This window comes from Poecilia latipinna, unplaced genomic scaffold (genome assembly GCF_001443285.1).
Source record: "Poecilia latipinna isolate Pla-1442-1.1 unplaced genomic scaffold, P_latipinna-1.0 Scaffold1893, whole genome shotgun sequence".
Taxonomy (NCBI): domain Eukaryota; kingdom Metazoa; phylum Chordata; class Actinopteri; order Cyprinodontiformes; family Poeciliidae; genus Poecilia; species Poecilia latipinna.
The window spans coordinates 31,126-51,390 of record NW_015114509.1 but is presented as its reverse complement, the minus strand read 5'-3'; the positions used below and the strand labels follow the sequence as shown (position 1 = coordinate 51,390).

The window sequence follows — 20,265 nt, the reverse complement described above, 5'->3', positions numbered from 1 at the left end:
TTTGTTGCTATGAAGAATCAAAGGTAAATAAATAAGTTATCTTCACGCATCCCAAAATTCTGATTACATACACAAAAGGATATAATCACAATATAATAAATATTTCAAACAAAATGTAGTTCACGAACCTCTTTTTTTTTTTTTTACAATAAAAGTGACACTAAAATAAGTTGCAGCTTTAGCTTCACACGTTAACTCAGATTGCAAACTACCAGGACGAAACCGTTGAGTAACGGGGCTGCTGGCGTTGTTGCCTCGGTGATCTTGAAGCACCACGATCCGGGTTAGAAGATGTAACCCTTGGCTGTGAGAGTCGAGTCCTCGTTGTTCCGTGGACTCTGCGTTGTGTACTCTTTAAGGTTTTCGTCGGAAGGAAACAAGACTCTGACACACACTGCGGTTTGGGATCGTGGTTGTGACCGTTTATTCGGACCACCTGACAGCGATGCGGCTTCGCCCTTTAGAATGCAGAGCAGAAACTGCTTGTCAACTTTCATTAACGCAGTTATTTTTTTTCTTTTGATTTACAGATGCAGAATATATATATAAAAAAAGAAGACAAAATGATACAAAACTAACAATGATACAAAACTAACTAGCTGAACATTAAAAGTAACATTTTGTTACATTGAGGAGCTGGCGGTCAGTATTGCCTACCTTTAGAATGCAGAGCAGAAACTGGCCGTTGTATTACCAGCGCACACTAACGAATGCCAAGTACGGTGTCCTTCAGAGGACATACTCCACAAAGCTCCACAACACAAAGAGCAAATCCAACACTGACATGCGCCGACACATTCAAGCACTTCCCTACATATACCTGCTTCATATACATTCTGTAAAAGATATAAAGAGTGAAAATTGAACGGGACTCTTCCTGCTCTGTTCCGCATCCACATACCACATAAAGCTAATAGGTGTTCTGATCGGACACTCTGAGGCGATTGCTGCCAGCCTGGTCCCAGAAGTCTTTCCAACATTTGGTCCTTCGAGCTGGAGTCTGAGTGACTGCTTCAGCAATATATTGTCGGAATGGAAAGGAAGGATCCACATGAAGAGTCTGATCGTCCCCACCGACGCAGCCAGCTGCCGTCGTACCTCCAGGACTATGAGGTGGACTACCACGCTAAAAACCACCTCCCTCAAGAACAGCAGGTCAGACCATCTACTCATCCTGAGATTTTCCAATACATTCATAATATGTAAGAGGAACATGATCAACTGCGGCTAGATGTGAAACGCCTGACAGAACTGATCGCTAGCTCTCCCGTACTAGCCCCGCAGCATGCTTCATCACAATCTGGACTTTGTGAGGATGGGACGTCAGACCCACTTGTACCCACTAGTAAACTGATGTCAGCCAAAGGTCACAAGGACCCACATCAGCTTGAAAGTAATCCACAGGTGCCAATTAGGGATGAGTGTCAATGTCCACCAGTTAACCATCATGATCTGATTGAGGAGCTCACACACAGTTTAAAGGGAGCAAGCGTTGACAGGTAACGCAGGACACAGTCACCATCATCTTCAGTTGAATTGTCCCCTGAATCTCAAGATTTCCTCCTCTCAGCAGGTCAGGGTAGGAGGTCCCCTCCACCCCAAGATTCAACACCACGGGGTTATTTCCAGTCACAGCATTATACTGCGCAAAGAAAGGCTGATGACATCTGTTTTCGCAGTGACAGGAGCTACAGACAGGCTGATGCCCCTCCTGGACTGTCAAAGTTAGGAGCTTTCTATCATGATGAGCCATATTATAGACAAGATGTCAGACAAGACGTCAGATATTTTGCCCCTGGTCCCAGAAGCTGCCCTGACAATCGCCATTGTCTTTCTGATACACATCCAGATCCAGGTCATCAGTACAGACAGTGGAGCAAATACCCAAATGATCATCCACGGCATCCACCTGATCATCTTCAGCCAAACGAAGGTCCTCAGACACCACTCCCTTTCAACAGGAGCGGATATACTGAAACTTAACGTGGACCTCAACCGACAATCCCCGATTTTGTGCACGAGGATCCCCGGGAGTTTACAAGATTAAAGTTAGCTTTAGAGAATATATTACCATTTGATGCTCCTGAGCACTTCAAGTTTCAGATATTGACAGATCACCTTAAGTGTGAAGAGGCACTGCTCATTGCTGATTCCTACATTCATAGTCCATTTCCGTTTACTGACACCATGAGAGCTCTTACAGAGATGTACGGTCAACCTCAACATCTGGCCTTAAAAAGAATCACCAAACTGATGGATGCACCCAACATCAGGAGTGGTGACATCAGAGCTTTCAAGTCCTTCGCACTCCAAGTCCGTGCACTAGTGGGTATGTTGCATCAGTTGGGAGAACAGGGTTGGACAGAGTTAAAATGCGGTTCACATGTGTCCCGCCTCTTAGCTAAGCTGCCTTATGACCTAAGGGCAAATTTTCAGAGATTTGTCAATCCCATCAACACCCCTATACCCTCATTACTTGATCTGGCTGAATGGCTCGAGTATGAGGTGCGTGTCCAGATAATTGGAGATCAGTACTGTGACCACCCAGACAGGGAGAAGCAGGTTCAACGGAAGGAGAGACGCTCTGAGTATAAGTTTCAGAAGACAACAACTATTCTCCATGGGAGTGAGCCGAAGTGGAAGATGGAGAAAGATATGCCAATCACAGCACAAGGAAAACCAAAGAAGTACTGCCCATTCTGTAACACAGTGCAGCATTACCTGAATCAGTGCAACAACTTTAAGCTCTTGTCTAAGGAGCAGAAGACAGAATGGATCAAGGCTAATAAGAGGTGCTGGAGATGTGCCCGTGATCATCAAGCAGCTAAGTGTAAGCCATGTGGACGGCGGCACCTTGAGGTCCTTCATGACGTCAACAGCACACAAGATGTTGCACTACCTGCATCACCCAGTGCGCCTGAGGAAAGCACCTGCTTGGTGAGTTCCATCTCTGAGACACTCTATGTAGATCGACCAACCAATAGCAGTCAAGTGTTACTCAAGCTGAGTCCTGTTGTTATTAAGAGCAGTACAACAATGATCGAGACTTATGCTGTATTGGACGATGGTTCGGAGCGTACCATACTATTAAGTGAAGCAGCTGAGCGCTTGGGGCTACATGTGGAATCTGAAGACCTTGCACTCCGCACTGTCCGTCAAGACATCTGCACGATCCATGGTTCCACTGTATCATTCTCCATTTCCCCAGCTTCGAATCCTGGCAAGTCCTTCCAGATCCACCGAGCCTTCACTGCAAAGGAACTTGGCCTTGCACGCCATAGTTACCCAATCCGAGCCTTGCAGGAGAAATACCGTCACCTCAAGGACCTGCCACTGCCAGACATCAAGGAAGTACAGCCCCTTCTGCTGATTGGATCGGATAATCCACACCTTCTCACTCCAGTGGAGCCTGTACGTTTGGGTCCTCCAGGTGGGCCTGCAGCTGTACACACCCGACTTGGATGGACTCTGCAGGGTCCATCAAGACTCCTACGTCACCGTCTAAACCCACAGCAGTGTCTTTTCACCTCCACTTCTGCACCAGAAGCTGAGCTCTTCAGCAATGTCGAGAAACTATGGAAAATGGACATCTTACCTTTCCGGAATGAGCGGCTCATTACCAGGTCCCGACAAGATGCTGAAGCTATCCGAAGACTCGAGGAGAAGACAATCAGAGTAAACATTGATGGCGTAGACCGCTATGCCACCCCCTTACTGTGGAAAGAAAATCTTCCCCCTCTACATTCTACACCAGAGGCAGTTATGGCTCAGCTTCGTAGCATGGAAAAGCGGCTTGCCAGAGAACCACAAAGGGCAGCCACCTACTCGAGGGAGATCCACAAGCTACTCCAGGCTGGCTATGTCACAGCTAAGACTCCGGAAGAGGCTGCACCAAACAAATGTTTGTGGTTTATTCCACATCATATGGTGCACCACAACGGAAAAGACAGGATAGTGTTCAACTGCTCTTTCACATACAAGGGTCAGAGCCTAAATGATTATCTTCTGCCAGGGCCCACACTGGGAGCTAGCCTGTTGGGAGTCCTTCTCAGGTTCAGAGAACATCCAGTCGCCATTAGCAGTGACGTAAAGGGGATGTTCCATCAGGTTCGTCTGCTAGATGAAGACAAACCTTTCCTCTGTTTTCTGTGGCGAGACTTGAAGGTGGATGATGAACCAACCATCTACAAATGGCAGGTGCTTCCCTTCGGGACGACATGCAGCCCGTGTTGCGCTACATTTGCACTTCAGTCCCATGTCCAGAAGCATACTGAACTGGGAGAGGACGCTCGTTTGTCCGTGGAACGTAATTTCTATGTCGACAACTGTTTGCAGAGCCTCCCTTCAGAGGTCCAAGCCAAAAGGTTGGTTGATCGCCTGCAGTCGCTCCTTATAGAAGGTGGATTTGAACTACGACAATGGGCTAGTAATGTCCCTACCGTCATTAGCCACCTACCGGTTGAGTCCCAGTCTGAAAGCAGTGTTCTGTGGTTCTCCCAAGGATCAGCCGACCCTCAGGAACACACTCTAGGACTTGTATGGCACTGTAAGACTGATTCACTGCGGTACAAGCATCACCAGAGCTGCAGTACAGAGCCAACGATGCGTAACATTTATCGGCTACTTGCCCAGCAGTATGATCCTCTAGGGTTTCTTATCCCATACACAACAAGAGCCAAGGTTATTGTGCAACACCTCTGGGACAAAAAAAGAGGATGGGATGATCCTCACTTACCTGAGAACCTGCTCCATGCCTGGCATTCATGGAAAGGTGAACTGGACCATCTTCCCAAGATAACACTGCCGAGATGTTACACTGACCCAAACTTGGATTGCAGTAAGAGTAGCCGAAGCCTTCATGTGTTCTGTGATGCCTCAGAGCGCGCCTATGGCTCTGTGGCATATCTGCGTACCGACCAAGGTGAAGGACAAGTTCAAGTTTCCTTCTTGGCGGCGCGGTCACGGGTTGCACCCAAGAAACAACTCTCAGTCCCTAGGCTAGAGTTGTGTGGCACCCTGACAGGTGCACAGTTGGCATCTGTTCTAAAAAGGGAACTTACCCTTGACATCCAGGATACAGTGTACTGGACAGACTCGACCACAGTTCTAAATTGGCTCCATTCCGATTCTTGCCGGTATAAAGTGTTTGTGGGAACCCGAGTCGCAGAGATACAAGAACTCTCTGCTCCAGTATCATGGCGATACATCGACTCAGGAAGTAACCCCACAGATGACATTACAAGGGGGAAAACCTTGGTTCAGCTTGCTGGTGAGAATCGCTGGAGCAGAGGGCCAGCATTTCTTCAGTTGTCGTCCAGCCTTTGGCCAAAAGCTCCAGTGGGAGAAACTAAAGAAGAAGTGGAGGAGCTACGAAAGCCAATGTTCTGTGGCCTGCTGACAGGATCAGTTAGTCCACCAGTTCTTGACATTCAACACTTATGAGGAACTCCTGAACGCCACTGCTCACTCACTTCACGGGGCGGCCAATGACACCCATCACCCTGATGCTGATGCCTTTGAAAGGGCAGAGCTGGCTCTGTTGAGATATTCTCAAATGGAGAGCTTTCCAAGAGAATTTGCTCTACTTAAGTCAGAGAAGCCGATCCCATCCAGCAGCCGACTAATTACTCTCGCGCCTGAGTATGACGAGGCCACTGACCTGATTAGAGTTGGAGGTCGACTCCGCAGATGCAAAGGATTGAGTCCTGAAACACTACATCCTGTACTTCTGGATCCCTCACATCTGGTGACAAAGCTTCTAATCCAGCATTATGACAGTCAGCTTCTCCATCCTGGAGCAGAAGAGGTGAAGAAGAGTGGAGAAGAGGTGGGGCATCCTTTTCAAATGCCTTACAACTCGAGCAGTTTACCTGGATCTGTTGATGAACATGGATGTCGACTCCTTCTTGATGTCTCTCAGACGGTTTATTGCCCGTAGAGGAAAGCCATTTGAACTCTTTTCAGACCAAGGTACCAACTTTCGAGGTGCAAATAAAGAACTACAAGAAGCATTCAGTGCCATGGAGTCAAATCTTCAACAACAACTGGCAGCTGAACAGATCCGATTCTGCTTCAATCCCCCCAGTGCTCCACACTTTGGAGGTTCTTGGGAAAGAGAGGTGCGGTCTGTGAAAACAGCCATGCGTACCACATTGGGAACTCAGACCGTGTCAGAGGAAGTGTTGAGGACTGTCTTAGTTGAGGTGGAAAGTATCCTTAACTCCAGGCCGTTGGGTTATGTCTCTTCGGACATTGCAGACCCAGATCCCATCACGCCCTACTCCTTGTTAATGGGGCGGCTGGATTGCTCTCTGCCACAAGTGCTCTACCCAGAATCAGAAATGCTTAGTCGCAAGAGGTGGAGACACACACAAGTCCTGGCTGACCAGTTCTGGAAGCACTTTATACCAACCCTCCAAACACGGCAGAAATGGCATACAGATAAGGAGAACATTACTGTTGGATCCGTTGTTCTCATTGTGGATCTGCAAACCCCGAGGGCACTTTGGCAACTAGGAACAGTAAAAACCATCCTACCTGGAGTTGATGGTTGCGTCAGAGCTGCAACCGTCCAGGTAAAGGACCGGACTTATACTTGTCCAGTGGCACATCTCATCAAGTTGCCTGCTCTATCACAGGATTCTACTAAAGTGTAGGACATATTCCATCAATGTCAGATTTGCACACCAAATTTGGGAGCGGCTGTAGAAAAGGGTATGGTTGTGTAGGAGATTTCCTATGCACCCTGAACGCATCACAGGTGTGCAGCTCGGTAACCCCCCAGAGAAGAAAAAAAGTCAGCAAAAAAGCAGCCGAAAGACTGTGTGCGTTTATAAACCTGTAAGTTTTTTGTTATTATTCATGCTGTTATGTTTCTGTTTGAGAGAACCACACACACTTCCATGTATACCTGCTTCATGTACATTCTGTGAAAGATATAAAGAGTGAAAATTGAACGGGACTCTTCCTGCTTTGTTACGCATCCACATACCACATAAAGCTAATAGGTGTTCTGATCCGACACTCTGAGGCGATTGCTGCCAGCCTGGTCCCATAAGTCTTCCCAACAAGTAGCTCTTAAAAAAAAAACTATAATTATCACAGCTACTACAACGCTCCCTGTTCATTCAACAAACATACGAAATAGCTTTAAAGTCACACCTTATATGTAAGTTGCTTTACCTGTTGTTAAGGAAGAAAATATCAAAATTAATTAACTTTGGAAAAAGTTTGGCTCTCTCTTCCTCTGGATCCCAGGTCCTCTCGGCGGGCCACGTGTAGCCACAAGGACGTCACAGAATTACAGAGTTTAATCCAATATAAGACAATGCATAAACTTACACCAGAAACTGCAGAACAACGGAGACATACATTCATTTACCTGACATAAATAGAAAGAAGAAGAAAAGCAAAGACGTGCAAAGACATCTTTGGAGAGTTGCAAGAGCAAATCTGATTTGTTACTTCTGTGTAGAAAGTTTTATCTTCTTTTCTTTAATTTATTCAAACAAGGCGTATCTTTGCTCCTCCAACCAGGACCTTCTCTGACCCTCTATCTGAAGCCTAAAACCCCTGCCGTGTTTACGGCCTTTCACAAATGAGTGTGAAAAGCTGGAACTTCTCCTGTATCGTTTTCCACACAGACAAAAGGCAGTTCAAACAATCCTAGCAAACCATCTGCTGTAACTACAGATAAAATAAAGGTCAATAGGCCAGAATAAGTTTCTGATTTAAAACCACAATTTAGGCCATTTGAATCAAGACATGTTAAGTTTTAAAACTAGCTTATTTTAAATTTATTTTCTTAACACTGTAAAGGGGAATAATGAAAACATGGACACGATGTTATTACTCTCATCTCCATTGTTGTAATGGAGGAGCAGAAGCGTCGTGTTCCCCTACATCCGATCAGACAAAACCAATCGAGCGAGACTTGAACAATTAAACTCTCAAAATTTAAATCTAAAAAGGTTGAACTTTTCAAGAATTTAAACAAACATAACCGGAAAAGTAACATTAAAAAAAATACATTTTAAACTTTATTAAACTTAGGCTACTTGTTTTACTGTATCGATCTGTAGCGCTGAACTTGAAAGACCAAAATAATCGATCGCCGATCACTAGATCTTGTTTTCCCTTTTAGTTATCTAAAATAGTTTTATAACCACTACACGCACGCACGCACCACACACACACGCACGCACACGTCGTTCAACCAGGCAGCTATTTGTAATCCATTTGGGGGGCCCAGAAAATGTTTGGAAACCGCTGGGGGCCCCAGGAGAAAAAGTTTGGGAACCACTGCCTTAAAGTATCAACATGGTGAAGCATATAACTCAGAATTTTGCTGCCTTTTCCAGGATCTGCATCCTGATGATGACTTAGGTTTTCAGAACTACTAGAGACACTGTTGCTCTATGCATGCTCAGTATGAGAGATTGCTGTTAAGTCTATGACACAATATAATCTGCTGGGTTTCCTTAGAAACTGTTTTATTGAAGTTTCTCATTAACACTTGCATTTCAAAGTATCAAAGTAATCATATTTGGTAACACTTTATTTTATGAGGTGTGAGTAAGACCGACATGACACTGTCAAACATGACATAACACCTGCCATGAATGTGAGCAAGTCTTCATGAATATTTATGACTGTTGTCATTAAGTGTCATTCGGTAAATAATGGCATTTTTAATACAAAGTTGGCATTATTCAAAATGTCTTTGTTATGACAACTTGACATTAACCAAGAATCATTGTCATAAAAGCAGTCATAATAATGTCATTATTACACTGTCAAAAGCTTTAACAAAACAATAATTAATATTTCCCCCTACCTGAAATAAAGCAGAACAAGTAGGACCAACAATGAAGATTTCATTAAGCTTTATTACTCTGTCAAATGATTTCATAACCATTATTAATAATCCCTCTTAAATCAAGTGGAACAAGTAGCACTAGTTATGAAGATGCCATTAAGTGTTATTACAGTGTCATTAATATCACTAACCTCAAGCAAAGTGAAACAAGTAGCAACAGTTATGAAAATCTGTGTATTATAAGCCTGGTGGCCCGCCATGCTTGTTTATGTTTTAACCCTCTGATGCTTAGTAAGTGGGTCCTTTTTGACCTGGTGAGGTCATCTTTTTGCAATATCTTTGTAATGAAAAGTTTTAATCACTTCATATTCCAGGTATTCCTTAAGAAACATGTTACTGATATGCAATTCAAATTTTTAATTTACCTTTTATACATTTTAAGAAATAGCATGTTTTATATCACTACCCCATTCTTCCATGAGTGGGTCCAAAATGACCCGCATGAATTTTCTATGGAATTTAAGCTACAACTCCTTGGCTGGAAAACATGAATTTTTATGTAGACATTATGTATATACTCATGTGCATACAAATGTGTAGTTTAATACATATTCAGTATTAATCATTATTTAATCATCTTTGTTTCTCTATAATTGCATAATTTTGTTTGTTTATTTTTTAAATATGTATTATTACTAAATAATATATTTAAAATATATGACTGGTTGTGTACTTTGTAAAATGCTCATCATAGATCAGTATCAAAATATTCTATTCCGAATCTATTCTGTTTTCCCCGCTAAGAATATTTAAATATGCTGAACCATGTATCAATCCAATTCAAAAATACTTTTTAAAATAACATCCTTGTAAATGTAGCTATGATAGCTGTTTGAATAAGGTTTACAGCAAAAAACAAACAAACATGAAAATCTGCCTAATATTTAGTGAGTTATGATTGATTAAATGCGCTGATACTTCATTGCGCCTGTCAAACATATAAGCAGTCGACCGCTCTAAGATGGCCGCCCTAAATCTCGTCAGCGACAATAGAGAAGAGCGGTTCATGAGGCGTCTATTCTTTATATATGTCTATGGTTATAGTTCCACACGACAGGATTTGTGGACGCATGCCTACGCCATGTGAAGGAAAGAGGAGATAAGCTGCACACGCAGGCTGAGAAGTGAGATAAATATGATCGGTTTTGGTGATCGGCAACAAGAAACAGTGATTGCCAATCACCAATCATACACTTTTTCATGGAAATCGTTCAATTATGATTGGTGGCTGATCGATCAGCATACCTCTAGTAAATTTGTTTATAATTTATGTTTGTCTTATATTCAAGTTGATTACAAAATTGATCAGCATCTGAGAAAATATTTTGTCTATTGAAACTGACTGAGTTGTGTTCCATGGCTCCTTAAATGGAGCCATGGAGATATTTTGCTGGTATTCAGTAGCTTGGACAGTATTGTGATAAGTATCTGTACAGTTAAATCATATTGTGTAAATTCTTTATCAAAAGTGAAAGGAAACTGTTCAGTAAATTGAGAAGAATTGATCCCTGCCTTTTATAGGCTTTATTCGAAGAGAAACTCATCCCCTGTCCATAAAAGAAAACAAATCAGCAGATGGAGATAAGAGTCATGCTTAAACATATCCTGTTCTTGATGGCTTCACCCACATTCTGTTGGACGTTTGGGTACACCCGTTACTTGTATTTTGTGCTAGATACTTGCTTGCACTATTGAGCTGAGTAAAAGGAAATTAGACATATTTAAAATTTGCTTATTTACTGACGAGTCGCGCACTAACCGGTTAGTATCTCCATTATATGCTTTGTTCCTCACTATTTTGGGCAGGTTGTAAGTGTGCAGCAGGTGAGGTCAACTCTCCATTGATGTTTGCAGGGATACTCAGCATTGGAGAACCTGATGGACTCAAATCCATCCATCCATCCATCCATTTTATTACACCCTTATTCTATTGAGATTTTAAGGGGTGCTGGTGCCTATTTTCAGCGGTCAGCCAGCGGAGACAGCGTCACCCTAGTTAGGTCACCAGTCCATCGCAAGGCAACTTAGACGATAGACAGGACAAACAACCATGCACACACACACACACACACACACACACACACACACACACTCACACCTAAGGAAAATTTAGAAAGACCAGTTTACCTGACAGTCATGTTGTTGGACTATGAGAGGAAGCCAGATAACCTAGAGAGAACCCGTGCATGCTAAGGGAGAACATGCAAACTCCATGCAGAAAGACCTCATGACCTTCTTGCTGCACGGACAATAGTGCTACGAACTGCACCACTGTGCAGCGCTGGACTCAAATAAACCCAGATATTAAATTTTTTGTAGAAATTCATTGCTGGCCCAAATATAATGACATTTCTCTCATGGGAGACAAATCAATGATCTTATGTTAACGGAAGTCTAGGTTACAACAGTCAACTTAAATACTTTATATCCTATTACATATTACTGTATTCAGCATAATCCCAACATACCAGACATATGTACAAAATGTTCAGAAGAAAGAGGGGCACCATTTCCTTGCATCTGGGAATGCAGAGAAATTAAAAAGTTTTGGAAAGTGATAAAACAGCATTTTGCCTCAAAGCACATTGTACCACATCTAGGTTTTCTCATACTGTGTCTGCATCCCACTTGGCATCATACTTTGTTTACCAAATATGAACAGTTACTGATTGATATGTACCCACTACAAGTTAAAACACTGATTGCACTTTTCTGGAAGAAAACAGAACCAAGTATCAAGCAATGGATCAGACAAATGCTGATGACTTCACCCCTGAAACACTTTACATATCTCCAAAAAGAGAAAGGCGACTTATTCGAAAACATTTCAGGATGTGTGTGAAAAATGTGGACATGCCTCAAGAGGAAGAATCCAACTAAGGACAAGTTGGAGAGTAGTAGAAGAAGAAAGTGAGGAAAAGTGATAATTTTGTCCTCTAGCAGCCTAAGCCTTTAGCAGCATAACTCCAGAGACCAGCTCAGGATAACCTGAGCCATGAAATGAGGGATGAGAGAGGCAGAGACAGGGGAAGTCGTTTTTCTGGATGTATCATTAGAAATGTCTGTAATTTCAATACACTAAATGGTGCAAAACAAAAGAGCAATTGTTACATCAGTAAAGTAATTTACCAAATTTAACCCTCCTGTTGTCCTCGGGTCAAAATGACCCGAGGACAACAGGAGGGACTACGATTTAAAATTTCCAATAAATTTGCTTGATGAAATAGCTGTGATTAATTATATTGAAAGTGATCTGCTTCTGTGCTTGTCTTTCAGGTCTTATTCGGTTGCAAGAGCTAATAAAGGCACCATCCCGGTACAACATCCGTTTAAAAATCCGCCAGCTGCCTGCAGAGACAAAGGACGCCAAGCCTCTTTTAAAGGAGATGAAAAGGGGAAAGGAATTTCATGTCATATTCGACTGTGGTCATGAGATGGCTGCTGGGATCCTAAAGCAGGTATGGACACATCTATCAGCTTTGCTTTACGCTGTGTGCTGCTACTTCCAGGTAGAAGTGAATCATTTGAGCCCAAGAAAGCAGCAGAAGGTCGTCTGAAGCTGTGGATTGTACTTTCTCTGAGGAGTCAGGTTTTTTGGAACTGGATTGGTCACCTGATATTATCTAATATGCCACCATATTATATGTCAATTTCCGATTGTTACATGTCACACCACCAAATCTGCTCAAAATGTTTTCATCTTTTTGTTTTAAATTCTGCATGCTTGTTAATTATTTTTCATCTCCCATTTTATTATGCAGATTTGAAAGTGTTAATAGTGTGTTTAGAAAAGCACCAATAGTTGTACTTCTGTACATGTAAATGCATCGGGAACACTGCACATTTTATTATAGAACAAACAAAACATCTCACTGTCCAGAAAATGATAAAATAGTACTTGATTGTTTAAGAACAAGAGTAACAATAGCAGTTTAAAAAACACATAAAAAATAAACTCTTAAATGCTTGAAGATGTAGCTTTCTTGTGAATAATCACTGTTTCAGAGAACTGCTGCACCTAAATAAAGAGCAAATGTTTGGGTTTTAAGAAGTCACTTCTTAAATTACATTTGAGTACACTTATTACAGTGTAGTCAATGAGTATTACAGTGTACTCATTTGTTGGGTCTTTTTATGCTTCTATGTCTCTTATACTGTGTTTGCATTTCCCTTTATGTTGGAATTACTGTTGTTTGTTGTTTTTGTGTGCAGCACTTTGGCCAACAGCAGTTGGTCTTAAACATATATATAAATCAATTTGATTTGATTGGGAATTTCATTGGACTTCTGTTTTTCACAGAATGAACTATCTCACAAATTGAATTTCTGTCATGATGTGGTTTGTGGTGGTGAGAATGAACACAGGTGAAGATGGTGATGATGAAGATTTAATTAAGAACAGCTCAGACAGTCCAGTTCAGGCAAGCACGGCAGAAAACTTAGCAGCAGCTAAATACCGGTAGCAACTGAAAACTAAAGACTGAAAAAGAGAGCTAAGTCGACACAAGACTTCTCAGTACAATTGTGTGCAACAACTGACATGCGACAACGACAACTTACAAACAACAAGGATCTGACAAGAGACAGAGACAACAGGTGGACTTAAATACACAGGGAGTAATCAGGGGAACTAGACACACCTGGGAAACAATTAGGGAGCAGAATAAACACAATAAACACAGAAAACTCAAATCCTAACACTTTTACATTATTATTTTGAACTTACTCTTTTCGGAATAAGCTACATGTATAACTACATGTATAACTATTGTTTCTTTCTTACTCTATCACACCTACTAGTGATATTTTTTGTCATCTAGAAATACTTCTCTATCAAAACAATTATCGATCTGGTTAGTGATGTTGGCCTCTTATTTTGAAGAGTGGGGGATTTTGTGATGAAAAAACTTTACACACTTTTTGTTAATTTATATTTAAGACATTTAGCTGCATACAGCTCAGGAATGAGAACACTTTTAAGATTGAAGTTTCTTCCCTAATGAAACAAACAGTTTGAAAATATTAATAATTTAGAAACAAACATGTCTCAGCTTTTAATTTGTAGTCAATATCAATATACTATTTGCCAAGAAACAATTTGCATGTAATAATTTATATCAATTCCAAGTTTTTTTTAACTAAACATTGTATATTGTATAGCAGTTGTCATGTGCCAATACTATTTGGATTTTGTTTTCACTTGTGTTTGTATTTTAATTTGTGTTATTGTTGTTATGATTTCTCTATATTAGTTTATTCCTTTGTTTTCAGTTTCTTTGTTCTAATTTGTGTCTTTTTCTGTTAAATTTGGTTTAATTAGCTAAGGACTATTAGCTTTTGCTCAGTTAGAACATGTGCATATCAGTTTCTCTTGTGCCCATTATTCAGCTTTTCCTTAGTTACCTGGTACTTGTTCAGCATTCTGTTGATTGTATCCACCTGGTATCCATGTCTCTCATCACTCTTTTCTTTCTTGTTTACTGTATATTTTCATAATGTTTTCCACCAATTCATTGCCACCTTGATCCTCCCAAGTTATTGTCTGAATTTTGGTTCTTTGTTAGATTCCTCTTCATGACAGTTATAGCTAGTTGCACTTTGTAATGTTTAAATTCCCAAAGCCATGAGAAATGTACAGGTTGTTCTTAATTTTAGTTTAAAGGTTTAGGTTAGGAATAGAAAAGTCCAGAATGCACAGTTTCTTTGCTTTGGCGTTAAATTAGAACAGAAGTGGAAACGCTACAGCACTATTGCAAACTGCTGCTATCCACTGAGTTCTCTGTGTTTTTTTCTTCATGCTGTAAAACGTGGAGTCAGGCATGTTTTAGTAAAAAACCCAGAACTGTACTGTTTGTTCTTGAAATGCTACATTATTTACTGTTACGGTTTTTTACTAACCTTCATAATAGAAATTAAACAGACACAGAAATTACAGGGTTTTCCCNTGTTTTTCCTTCTTTAGCTGATCAATCACAAACATTGTTGCTCCTGTTTCCACCGTTATGGCTTTCATTTCTTGTTGCACATTTTTTGACATGATAGCACACTTGGTTTACTTGGAGGTCACCCTTAACATTCTTTCAATTTTGTTTGTACTTCTCCAAGTTTTACAACCAGCTAACTAATACCACAAAGAATTTTCCTTTTTGAAAGTAGTTTTACAATTCTGTTATTTCAACAAATAGCTCCCTGCTATGTGCTATTAACATAGCACATAGCCCCCCCCCCCCCCCCCCCAAAATTAGAAAGTTGAGCTTTAAATAACAGTTTATAAGAACAGATTCTATGCAACACTGAACACTGACCAGTAGATTATTAAATCAAGCCCCACCCTTAAATTATCACTGAAAATATTTGGCTAAAATAACTTTAAGACATGGCACAATAGGCTTTCTAACTTTACATAACATCCCAGACGTACAAACCAAAGGCTTTTTTTATGTGATAATGTTGACGAGCAATGGCACAATTTTTCTTAAAACTGATTTTTCCTTTTGTAGCACACCTCCAGCAGGAAGAATCAAAACAAAGCATGTAGAACAGTCCTGACTCAAATCTGTTTTTACCTAAAATGATGTAAGATAGATTTAAGTGAGTGGAGGAACGGGTTAGACTGACTATCACAGAAAGCCTCTCAGCATTAGAAACACCTAAACCTATTACTGCTGACAAATATAGGACAGCAATAATCTTGGACAGACAGACGTTCAACAAGAATAATCACTGTAATCAGAATATGACATCTCTCTGTGTCTTGCTTCTGTGATGGGACCAATTAAATTATCTGTGCTCTAGTAAACCATCATCCAACAGTATCATTGTCACTTCTTTACAACCACAACTTATTTTCTGTAGAAACATTTAACAATTCAGAGTTTGATCTGTTAAACATGACAATTTCCCCCAAATTCACATGAATTACATGATTAACCAGTCCTTTTTTTTTTTTTACATTTTTGTTGTAACAGAAATATATGTATCCGGACATGCAAAGAGAAACTTATGCTTAAACAGTCTGGTGAAAGTTGCTCTTCTCTACTTTTTCACGGAGAAATAATCGAGTAAATAATTTATATCTAATGTAACAAAAAGCGTCTATAAAAACTGACGGACCAGAGAGTAGATTTCTCTTACATCTCTCCATACATTACAGTTGACTGCATGTTGCTTTGACCCATCCATATCTAATTTATTAACACAAATTGCCAAATTGAATCGTTGGGTGAAAATCAGTCTAAAACCACATGTAGCAAAGAACAACTTTGTTTAGCAACGAGCATCTGAGCAATTTGAAGGCAAAACCACGTCAAAGCCTCTTAAGGTGAGCAGGAACTAATGCGTCTAATAAAAGCGCTAAGCGAACGAAGACGTCAAGTTTACGGCTACGAAATAATAGCTAGCATACCTGAAGTCTGTAGGACAGCTCTCTTCTGATGCTAATAAAGCTCCGCACAAAACAGAAGACAACCGTGAACGGGGTAGGATCATTACTCCTCACTCAAACTGTACCAGCTGACACTGTTGTTCTCCAGTCCGCTCCTCCCTCCAGACAACAACGTGGATCTGACCCGTTGGATCTCACAGCTGAGTTCCAGCTAGTCGCTAACAGTCCTGGGTGATTAGTACTGACGGCCGACGTTGCTCATTTTCCCTGCTCCATTTATGTACCTTTACTCTGAGCAGCGCATCCGTTTGCTATGTTAGCCTCAAATATAGCTCCTCTGAGGCACTAATTTGAAAGAGAACTAGGATTATCACATGGTTCAGTCAAACACACATTGACTGCAGCACTCTTTTCAGGAGGTATGTCAGGATCGTCAAACCTCATCTGCTGTGAGCTTGATAAGTAGCACTGAACAGAGAAGCAGAATTTTCTTCCATTCCAAACCTGTTCAAGCTGAAGACATGAATGCAGCAAACTAATCCCACTTACATCTGGCTTGTTAGAGGGGATTCTGGAGCTCGACCTAAGGCTCATCCAGCTGAAGCACCAAGAAGCTAGCTGTTTAGCGAGCTAACAATGAGTCGAGCCGCCCCTTCCCAACGTCTGCCTTCCAATCACACCATATATCTGTACGTTGTCACGGAAGCTTTCAGGTCACTCGCACCTTCACAGCCCAACACCATTATTGCTCAGGGTTCCTGGTTCCTCTTCCCAGAACTGTTGCTGCTAAAGTGTCTGCTCAGGGACTGACGATCCACTGATACTGTTTTAAATCCAAAAAGAACGCAATGCAACAATTTAGATATATTAAAGAAAATGTTTCCCGTTGCCTTTTGCACCGGTTCCTTTGCTTTTCTATCCTAATGCTCTTTCACAGGCGCCTGTCGCTGATGTATGGTGACAGCATCTTCCAGTTCTTACTAGCCGAAACTACACTTCCGGATTGATGACCGGTTAATACCGAATTCAACCGAGTAGTTCCGAATGGATGAATCCTGTAAAAAAAGAAAAAAAAAAATCCTCACAAAGTTAAACAGTGACATAACACATCCTAGAACTCGGAACATTCTCAATGGAAAAACTTTATCAACAGTGGAATTGATTGTGAACATAAAATATCAATGTAAATCATAAATTATTACACCAGGGAGATCTGGATTCATACTCTATATAAAAGTGGAAAATAACATGATTCACCATTACTGAATAGTCCTCGAGACAAGTCTAAATGAGGCTCAGTAGTGTATGTGGCCTCCATGTGTCTCTATAACCTCCCGACAATGCCTGGGCACGCTCCTGATAAGACGGCAGATGTTCTGGCGGATCTCTTCCCAGATCTGGATTAGAGCATCAGTTAGGTCCTGGACAGTCTGTGGTGTAAGGTGGCGTTGGTGGATGGACCGAAACATGATGTCCCAGATGTGCTCAATTGGATTCAGGTCTGGGGAACAGGAAGACCAGTTCATAACATCAATGCCCTCATCTTACAGGAATTGCTGACACACTTCAGCTACATGAGGCCTAGCACTGTCATGCATAAGAACAAATCCAGGGCCCATTGCATCAGCATATGGTCTCACAATGGGTCTGAGGATGTCACCTGGTACCTTATGGCAGTCATGGCACCTCTGACCAACACACAGAGAGCTGTGCAACCATCCAAAGAAATGCCTCCCCACACCATGACTGACCCACCACCAAACCGGTCATGCTGGAGGATGTCGCAGGCAGCATAATGTTCTCCATGGTGACTGCAGACTGTCACATGTGCGCAGTGTGAACCTGCTTTCATCTGTGAAGAGCAGGGTGCCAATGGCGAATCTGCCAATTTTGTTGCTCACTAGTATTGGAAAATAAATTTAAAATATGCTAGTTTTTAAACTTGATCATATGTTCAAAATATTAAATAAAATTAAAAGCGTTTTAAAATAAGAAAATTTGGTTCCAAATTGCCTCCATGGTCTAATCGGCATAATCTCATTTGTAGGATAGTTCTATTAAAACATAATGCAATAAGTTTAATTAAAATAATTTAGTTGGTAGTTCTCGATAATTTAAAACACAACTAGTCTCTCTGTGATCTGATCAAGCATCTGAAGGGGGTTGAAACTCTTTGTGTGTTTAACCTTTGGCTGATCTGGATAAGTTTTAACAGCTGGTGTTGTAAAAACAATCTGGTCCTGTCGCCAGAGTAGAGCTTCCTCTCAGGACAGGGTCATAAAAAAAACATCACAAAAGAAAATAACGCTTCTTTGATCTTAAAAAAACAGGCTTTTACTGGAACATGGTCAACTAGATTTAAATGAACTTAGCCAAGGACAGACCCCTAATTTGAATACAGCAGAGAAGGAAAACACGCCCTTCCTTTAAAAGTTTAGGAACCAAACCTTTAGTTCAGATCGCTCCAGGATTATCAGAGATGAGGTCTCTGGGGAATGGTGCATCTGTGAGATCCTTCCCTGTATTTTGTAATGGTCTAATTATCAGTGTGTAAGGTAAATATGTTCTTGTTTCTGGTTTGTGGCTTTTATGATGAATTGTGTGAACTGTAGGAATTTGATTGTTAAATAAACTATAATTGTACGTTGAATAGAAATCATTGTCTATGGTACTGTTGATACAAGCGACAACTTCATGAACTTGGGCTGATTCAGAGGAAAACCAAATGAGCAGACATTTTTTTAAGTATAAATCCTCTGAATTTAACACTAGCAAACACCATTCGTCTTGCACGGTGTTGGACTGTAAGCACAGGCCCTATATACCACCATCACAGAGTCTGTTTCTGACAGTTTGAGTAAAAACATGCACATCATTTTGTAGGGCCCTGGCAGTGGACCTCCTGTTCCTCGTTGCACAAAGGACAAGGTAGCGGTCCGCAGCTGGAAGCCCTCCAATGGAATCTCTCCACCTCTCTTGGTGTATTGGCCTGTCTCCTGGCATCTAATCCATGCTCTGGACACTGTGTTGAGAGACGCAGCAAATCTTCTCACCACCGCTTGCATTGATGTTCCGTCTTGGATTAGTTGTACTACTTGAGCAACTTCAGTGGGCTGTAAAAAAAAAGCCTCATGATGCCTGAGAGAGCACTGACAAAATGAAAATGAGACTAAAAGTTCAACCAGAAAGGATGAGAACAGAGAAATGGTCTTTGGTCACTCGCAGAATCACTCTTGAAACCTGAAAGAAATAATAATGTTCCTTTTCATGGTCTTAGTCAATGACAAATGAGCTGCATGTCAAAAATCTTTTAAATTTGGAAAATTGGGTTTGAAGTTATTATGAAACATCCAGTTGAAATCATAAAACTGAGGCAAAATAAAGACAGAGAAAAACGTCTGATGTAAAGAGTTTCTTACCTCTTTGTCAGAGATTGCAGACTGAAGAGCACAGCTCCAGTTGACCAAACCCTCTGAGCAGTGTCTGACAAAAGCCTCAGTTACAGCTCTGCTAAAACCCTGAAATCATACAAAAATAAGACAGTGAAATATGTTGTATTCGGTAGATACTGAAACCATATACAAATACAAATTTATGTAGTAAATGGGCTTGCTGCTTCCCACACAAGGAAGAACAAATACCTCTTAGTAAGTTGACTGAAAAAAATCCCAGAGATCTGATCAACCCTGTCCACGACGCAGCAACTGAATCAATTGAATTGAAGTCAGCAGAGCTTCAGAAAATATTTGCATTTACAGTAAAAATCAGTATTTGCTGTTAGTAGGAAGAAAAAAACTGTTGATGAAAATAGTCTGTCAACAATGATAGAGACTGGGTTCCCTCATTAAATCCAGCCATCATCTTCCACTTATCCGGGATCTAGTCTCAGGCAGCAGTCTAAGCAGAAGCCCAGACTTCCCTCTTCCCAGCTCCTCCAGGGGAACCGCAAGGCGTTCCCCAGTCCAGCAGAAAAACATAGTCCCTCCAGTGTGTCCTGGTCTTC

The 20,265-nt window shown here is 41.2% G+C and overlaps 1 protein-coding gene across 5 annotated transcripts in view; it reads right to left on the bottom strand.

Moving 5' to 3' along the window:
- mgat1b (alpha-1,3-mannosyl-glycoprotein 2-beta-N-acetylglucosaminyltransferase b) overlaps positions 1-20,265 on the bottom strand; it is a 43,587-nt gene that overhangs the window by 14,986 nt on the left and 8,336 nt on the right. The window contains exon 1 of one of the 5 annotated variants that reach the window (XM_015015224.1): positions 16,812-17,314. The exons of 2 other annotated variants lie outside the window; for them this stretch is intronic. The gene's annotated coding sequence lies outside the window, so the exon portion shown is untranslated. 2 more of the 5 variants (XM_015015226.1, XM_015015225.1) reach the window with 2 other exon arrangements.